The sequence below is a fragment of the Sorex araneus genome, chromosome 2, assembly GCF_027595985.1.
Source record: "Sorex araneus isolate mSorAra2 chromosome 2, mSorAra2.pri, whole genome shotgun sequence".
Classification (NCBI taxonomy): Eukaryota; Metazoa; Chordata; class Mammalia; order Eulipotyphla; family Soricidae; genus Sorex; species Sorex araneus.
In genome coordinates, this window is record NC_073303.1 from 31836816 (window position 1) to 31844435 (window position 7620).

A 7620-nucleotide genomic window follows, 5' to 3' on the forward strand; every position below is an offset into this window, starting at 1 on the left:
ACCTCTTGATACCACAGAGACTCCTGTGTGCAGGGGCCCATGTTAGGCCTCAGTGAGAGGCAAATGCCTCCTGAGGCTCAGAGATGGGGACATACACTGAGAGAATGTGTACAAGAGAATAGGCAGCCTCCTGCACAGAAGCAACAAATAAACACCCAAATGGGGATAAAGAGTAGACCTAGGCCTGAGTCGAGACTGACAAGCACAGAAGCCTTTATGGCTCATGGTCCTGGGACAGGATGAGGCCAGGTGTGACCTGAGTCCCAGTGTGCACGGGACTGTGGGACGAGGTGCTACTGAGGGACCAGGGCAGGAGCAGGAGAAATGACCCAACAGAAGAGTGACTGCATCAGAGCCCACAATGACTGAGACAGAGACAGACAGGGCACACCTCTGTACCCTCCCTTTCCCTTCAGCCTCTCCGGTCACATGTGGGACAGACTAAAATCAAAACAGAAAACACATGGAGGGTCTCAAGATTATTATTATTTTTCTTCTCTAATTTCAGGGATTTCTTTATTACCCTTTCAACCCCACAAAATAGGAATTAGAAAAATGCAAATTAGATGCTTATTTCAGTAAGGGAGACACATTAGTCAGGAAAACAAGGGCCCCCAGGGTCCCCACATTTGTTATTTCAGAGAAGGTCTCACCTCCCCCAGGGACGCTCAGGTCCCTCATGTTCCTAAGGACCCAGGGTGGGTCTGAGGGGAGGGCGAGTCTCTCTTGTACAACACATGGAAACCAGGTGGGTCCATCCCTCTCCTGACTGAAGAAGGGGCGCTGTTCTGACACTGAATCCCACTATGTTCCCTGTCATCTTGGCAAGTGGGTCCTGCCCAAAAGGGAGGTCAGGGGTCCTCACCACCCGCGGACCCGGTACCTGTGCGCAGCAGCGTGTCCTTCCCGTTCTCCAGGTATCTGAGGAGCCAAGGCACGCAGATGTTCTCCAGATAGTTCCTCTGGTACTCAGCTGCACCTCTCTGCTCGCTGGGTTCTCCAAGCCTGCGTGCCCGCCGCCGCCGTCCAGGAGCGCAGGTCCTCGTTCAGGGCGATGTAGTCGGCGCCGTCGTAGGAGTATTGCCAGTACCCGCGCGGGAGGCGCCCGTCGGACCCCACGTCGAGGCTGGACATCCTCTGGAGGGTGTGAGAGTCTGACCCGCCCTGCACAGATTAACCCCGAACCGAAAATGAAACCGGGGCCAGGTCCCCGCGGCTCCTCCGGGTCAACGGTCCAGGGCGGGTCCCTCAGCCTCCGGGACGCTCGGACCCGCCTAGGTGTGTGTGTGTGTGGGGGGGGGGGGCGGCCCGTCCCCGTGTTGGCTCGTCCCTGCCCGGCCGCGCTCACCCGCCTCGCTCTGGTTGTAGTAGCCGCGCAGATTATTCAGGCTCCCTCAGTAAGTCTGTGCGGTGTCCTTGGCGATGCGCGTCTCCCGCTCCCAGTACTCGGGTCCCTCCTGCTCCATCCATGGCGCCCGCGGCTCCATCCTCGGACTCGCCGAGTCGCTGTCGAAGCGCACGAACTGCGTGTCGTCCACGTAGCCGACGGTGATGTAGCGGGGCTCCCCGCCGGGCAGGGACACGGCGGTGTAGACATACCGCAGGGAGGGGAAGGGGTGAGACCCAGCCCGCCCCCCTCGTCCAGTCCCGTGACCCGGATCCAGGATGATGTGGGGTAGGAGGAGATGGGAAGGAGACGGGAAAGGGGGGGCGCAGCAGTAGTTGAAAGTTGGGGGGAACAAGGAGGAACATTGGGGGAAGGACTTCTGAGTACGGAACTGGAGAAACTCCTTCTCCCGGGTCCTGCATATCATGCCTGGCAGTCCCCACCCTTTTCCCCTCAACAAACTCCCCTCCCGACCCCGCACTCACTCACCCGAGTCAGGGTCAGGGCCAGGGCCCCAGAGAGCAGCAGAAAGGGGGGGTCGCGGCTCCCACATACTCAGAGAATCTGGTCGGTTCTAACTCTCTCGCCATTCCCAACAGTTTATAACCGGGAGCCGCGCTGAGGCTGATTGGCAGATCTAGACAGTGATACCCAATGGGAGTGAGGACTGGGGATGCCGCCACGAGTGTCCAGACCAAGGCGCTGTCGGGTTGCAGAGGGAGAAGTGAAACTCTGGGGAGACCAGGAATCCCCAGTCCTGATCTCTGGTCCCCAGCACCACACTGGGACCAAGACACTGGGAGCCACACCTGGGACCTGGGACTTCACCCTCTCACCTGCTCCCTTACCCAATCTTTGTAGCACTGTCTCCCCGTGTCCAGGGCTGAGACTGACTCAGCGATTTTCCATGTTTTTTATTTCAGGATCTCGCTATGATCTTATAAGTTCCTGAGGACCCCAGAAATTCTTCTGTGCATTCAAGTTATGCTTATCAGTGTTTGCCGTGTGAGGAATCTGAGTTAAAGCCCTTTATTGTTGGTAGTGATGATTTTGTTTTGTTTTTGGCTGTTGACCACACCAGTCATTGCTCAGGAGTAACTCCTGGCTCTGGTCTCAGGGCTCACTCCTGGCAGGTTCATGTGGTGTTGGGGGAACAAACCCATGTTAGTCACATGCAACACGAGTGCCTTACCTTTGTAATATTTCTCCTGCACAGTTGAAGCCTGAAAATGGCTTCAACTGGAATAATACAAAAAACAGATTAATGCTAACTAGATGTGGTTTTTTTGGGGGGGAGCAGGGGGTCACACCCAGTGATACTGTACTCAGGAATTACTACTGGCAGTACTGAGGGGGAAACATATGGAATGAAGGCAAATAGAACATGTTTCTGGCAAGGTGTAAGGCAAGCATCTTACCTGCTATACTATCTCACCAGACTCTAGAAAGTCTTTTGAAGAAAAACCATATTAGATTTTTGCTGGGGACCAGCCCTAACTGAGCAAGCCTGAACCAGGGACACCATGAGAACTAAGAAAGAGGCAGAAATGGGAGCAAAAAGCATACGGTGTAGAGGCTCACAGCCTGAGGACTGAACCTGGACTGTTCTTTGTGAATCATATTTATTATTTAGAACAACATATTATTTAGAAGAACATAATCATCAGAACAACATTCTTTGGGCAAAAACTAACTACCTAAATCTATCCAAATAGACTTTTACACATCGAAAGGTCTTGGTTCATGGGGAAAATATCTTTGTAATGGGCTTTCTTTCTTTTATTTATTTTTAAGATGACTTTAGGCCTTGATTCCTGAATCCGTATTTGTGTAAGAGAACCAATGGAGGCTGCGTGAGCTGGTAGTAGCTAATTAAAGTTGTTTAGAAGCATTTATTTATTTATTTATAAATAATTTTTTATTAATGACTCACCAAGAGCTACAATTACAGACTTACAAACTTATATGCTTGTGTTTCAGTCATACAATGATTGAGTACCCATCCCTCCACCAGTGCCCATTCTCCACCACCAATGATCCCAGTGTCCCTTCCACCACCTACACCCTGTCCCCTTCATCCCACCCTGCCTCTGTGGCAGGGCATTAACTTTTGCTCTCACTCTCCTTTTGGGTGTTGTGGTTTTCAATAGAGGTATTAAGTGGCCATCACATTTGGTCTATAGTTTACTTTCAGCATGCATCTCCCATCTCGAGCAGGCCCTCCTAGCACCCTTTACTTGGTGGTTTCTTCTCTATCTGAGCTGCCTTTTCCCCAGCACGTGAGGCCAGCTTTAAAGCTGTGGAGCAATCTTCCTGGTACTTATCTCTACTATTCTTGGGTGTTAGTCTCCATTCTGTTACTTTATATTTCACAAATGAGTGCAATCTTTCCATATCTGTCCCTTTTTTCCTGACCCATTTCACTTAACATGATACTTTCCATGTTGATACACCTATATACAAATTTTATGACTTCATCTTTTCTAACACTGCAGGGGTTAAGGGGCACATGCAGCCGGGTTCTGTGCTCACACATGGGCCTCAGAGCACCACTGGTGAGGTGCTGGAAATCCTGAAGCTCGATCAGTCTCTTGAGCACTGCTCGAGAGTTCCCACCCCTAAATAAGAAGGAAAAAGAACAAAACTAATTCAGAACATAGATGGTGCTGTGGAAGAGTGAATCCTTTACATTTTATATCTTCTAAGCATCTTCTCTGTCTCATCAGAAGCTAACTGGATTTTCATATTTTCTTCTGCCTTTGATCTGTAGTTTTATGTGATGTATATGGAACAATTAAGCTTTATATATATGTAGAAATGTTTTTTTTAATAATTGTGTTATATAATTTTGAACAGTCAACTGGAGAACAATGAGAGTCACCTAACAGGGAAAACACTGCTTGCTTCAGAAAATGGGGTACATGAATATTAGGTACCTCAAACCTTACACATGTATCAGGCTTCTGAAACAACAAGTTTTATATCCATTTGGTAAAAATAAATGTCAAGTTGGTGGTGAGAAATGGACTCAAATCTGGTTGTGTTAATGAGGATCAAAGGTGGACATGGTCAGCGGGGATCCAGGCTCCCATGGGTGGGCCCTGGCTCCATCTGGGCACTCAGCATGGAAGACGAGAGACAGCAGATCAGGGAGAAAATGGGGCTGACAATGGAATAATGTGGTAGCATTTGTTTTGATTTATTAGTATCTTTTCCAGCTCCCAATCCTGTTCAAAGCTGAGGGGTCCTTGGACAGGTCAGGACCATTGCTCTCCTGCCCCTCCCTGGGGGAAAGAGCATCCAGGTCCTGATGAGAGAGTGGGGAGATGACGGAGCTGTTCTCTCCCCAGACTCTGTTTATACGAGGTGAAAGTGATAAAGGGACCAGACAGGTTGGAAAATGAATAAGGCGATTGCCTTGCTCACCACTGACCAGGGTTCTATCCCTAACAGTCCATATGGTCACCTGAACCCCACTAAGCGTTATCCCTGAGTACAGTCAGGTGTGACCCCAAAATCAAACAGTGAAAAGAGTATCAGATAAACTCATCATCTGAGCATGGTGATGGGGAGGGACCTGACTGGTTGGCAGAGGGAGGAGGAAGTGGGGCAGCGCTCAGGAGGTGAGAGAGTGACTGACTGACTGGGAAATGGCCTGTGGGAGAGCAGGGCTGGACTCTGCTGGGCTCAGAGACCCACATGGGGCAGCAGGAGAGGACATGGAACAGACTGGTGGATAGTGCAACAAAGTAGCCATAGATATGAGCTGCAGTTACTATTACTAAGGCCACACAGACCTTTCCCCTTGTCTCAGGAGCTGTTATTGGGACCTCACTTGGGGTGCGTGATCCTGGGATAGGGTCCTCAGAGAAAAAAGAAAACAGTAGCATCCAAATATAGTGTGGAGATTCCTGATACTGCCTTGACATGGAATTATTAGCTGTAGAAATGTGATAGTGATAAAAGATGAAGAAAGTTCCTAAGAAAAGGAACAGGGAGTGGAAGGAAATTTACCTTGCAGTTTCTAGTTTTGGCTTCACGGGCTGGAGAAAGAGGTTCTGGGGACATTTTGGAACCTCAGCACAGCACAAAGTCCCATTGGTTTCCCTTTCACAAGGCTCCCGATCCTGACCCCAGGACTGCTCTGAAGGCATCTTCATCCCATGCATGTCCTCCTCCAGGTCAGCATCTCAGCCTAAGTCAGACCACAGCCCTGCCCCTGCAAAGTAGGAGCGAGCAGAGCAGCGGCGCCCCCGTGTGGACATAGCGCAGAAAGACAACTCAGTGCGAATTGTGCTTCCTAGCTGGGAGCTCTCCGTGAGCTCCCTGCTGTGCACACTAGGGGGCGCCCTATCCGGCGTCAGGTGCTGTGTCTGAATATAGCACTGTCCTCCAGTTGTTCATTGATTTGCTCCAGCGGGCACCAGTAACGTCTCAGTTTCCCTAAACACATACTCATATAGAAGCTCCTCCTCATTCATAACCGTGAGACTGGCTCTCACTCAAGCCCTTTAATAAAGCTGATATTAAGAAAATTTGACACCAAATGACAGTAGACACATGGGCCAGGAAGATTGGTCTGTAGTTGGAAGCCTGCCTCATGAGTTGAGGGAGAAGGCAGCTGGAATAGAGAAGGAAGCACTAATAGAGAAGTAAGTCAATGATGGTTGGAGAGATCATTCAGGATGGGAGATATGTACTGAAAGTAGATAAAGGACCAAATGTGATAGCCTCTCAGTATGTATATTGCAAACCATAATGCCCCAAAGTAAAGGGAGAGTATGGGGTAAATTTCTTGCCATAGAGGCAGGGGAAGGGCTGGGATGGGGGAGGGAATATAGGGGACATTGGTAGAAAATGTGCACTAGTGGAGGGATGGGTTGTAGGATATCATTGGTTTGTCCTTTCTCCCTTGCCACAAAGAGTTTAGGTTTATCTGGTAATACCCATCACAGTGCTCCTAAAGTACCTCCATTCCTCTGTTTTTATTGGAATGTAGCTCTAAACATTTTAGGACAACATTGGTATGTCTTGTTTCCCTTGCGACAGGAAGCTTAGGTTTATCACAGTGTTCCTGAGGCACTTTCATTCCACTGCATCTATCTGTAGACTCCTCTCTATGCTTTCTTCCCCAACCGGTCTATCACCTTTTTCTCCTAATCAGACTCTGTTAATTTGTAAGGTCAGATTCCTCAGAAACCTATGATTTTATATATATGAGTGAAATACTGCCTTTCTCCTCTCTTTATGTTTTTTGAATAGCTTACTTTAAAACAATGTCCTTTTATTTTTTTTAGGTATTAAAACTGGCAGTTTTAACTGTTAGATGAAAGGGGTCAGTAAAATGAAGAGGCCAAAGCAGGGGTCTACAATTAGAGCAGACCCTCTTATATCTAGGCGAGAGGGCTCTTGTTTCCACAGCTTAAAAAGTTTCTTTGAACCGCCGAGATGTGATCCCGGGGGCCGCACGTGTGTGCGGCCTCTCCGCAGCTGCACAAGCATGAATCCAGACACAGCAAAACCTCTTTCGGCATGGGCAACTCCTCGCAGAATGTCTCCAGCCTGAGAACTAAGCCTTGGCCCCGTGCCCGCCCAGGAGGGGAAAGGTATTTCTCTCTCTCTCTCGCCTCTTTCTCTCCGGGGATGAAGGGCGCGGTGGCCGCCATATTAAGACGACCACAGATGGGGTTTTCAAGCCTGCAATGATCCAATATCTAGAAGAAATCTCCCTGGACTTAGTGTTAAAGTACAGAAATTCAAAGACCTTATTTGTCTTCACAGTAGGTCTGAATCTAGTGGGGTACTCCTAACAACAATAGTGAGGTTTTTGTTGAAATATTGAATGTAACCAAAGTAAACAGAATGTAAAATGAAACTTATCAGTCACAAGGTAGGGGGCGGGGGGGGGCGGGATGGGAGGTGTACTGTGTGGGGTTTTTTTTTTTTTGTGGTGGTATATGGGCACTGGTGAAGGGATGGTTGTTTCAGCATTGTATAACTGAGACCTAAGCCTGAAAGCATTGTAATCTTCCGCACGGTGATTTAATAAAATAAAATTTTTATTTAAAAAAAAAGTTTCTTTGATTCAGGCTCTTCTCCAAGAATTGAGAAGTCTACCAACCAAGAGAATGAATTCACCAGAAGCCAACCAGGAAATGACGTTCCTGACTCAGGGTCCTAGAATCACTTTTTCAAAGAGCCCTGAGCCTGCCTATAGAGGCCTCTCCCCTGAG

General features: G+C 48.7%; 1 pseudogene; it reads right to left on the reverse strand.

Moving 5' to 3' along the window:
* Positions 1-851: 851 nt before the first annotated feature.
* Positions 852-5556, reverse strand: LOC129401627 (BOLA class I histocompatibility antigen, alpha chain BL3-7-like; annotated as a pseudogene).
* Positions 5557-7620: the final 2064 nt, after the last annotated feature.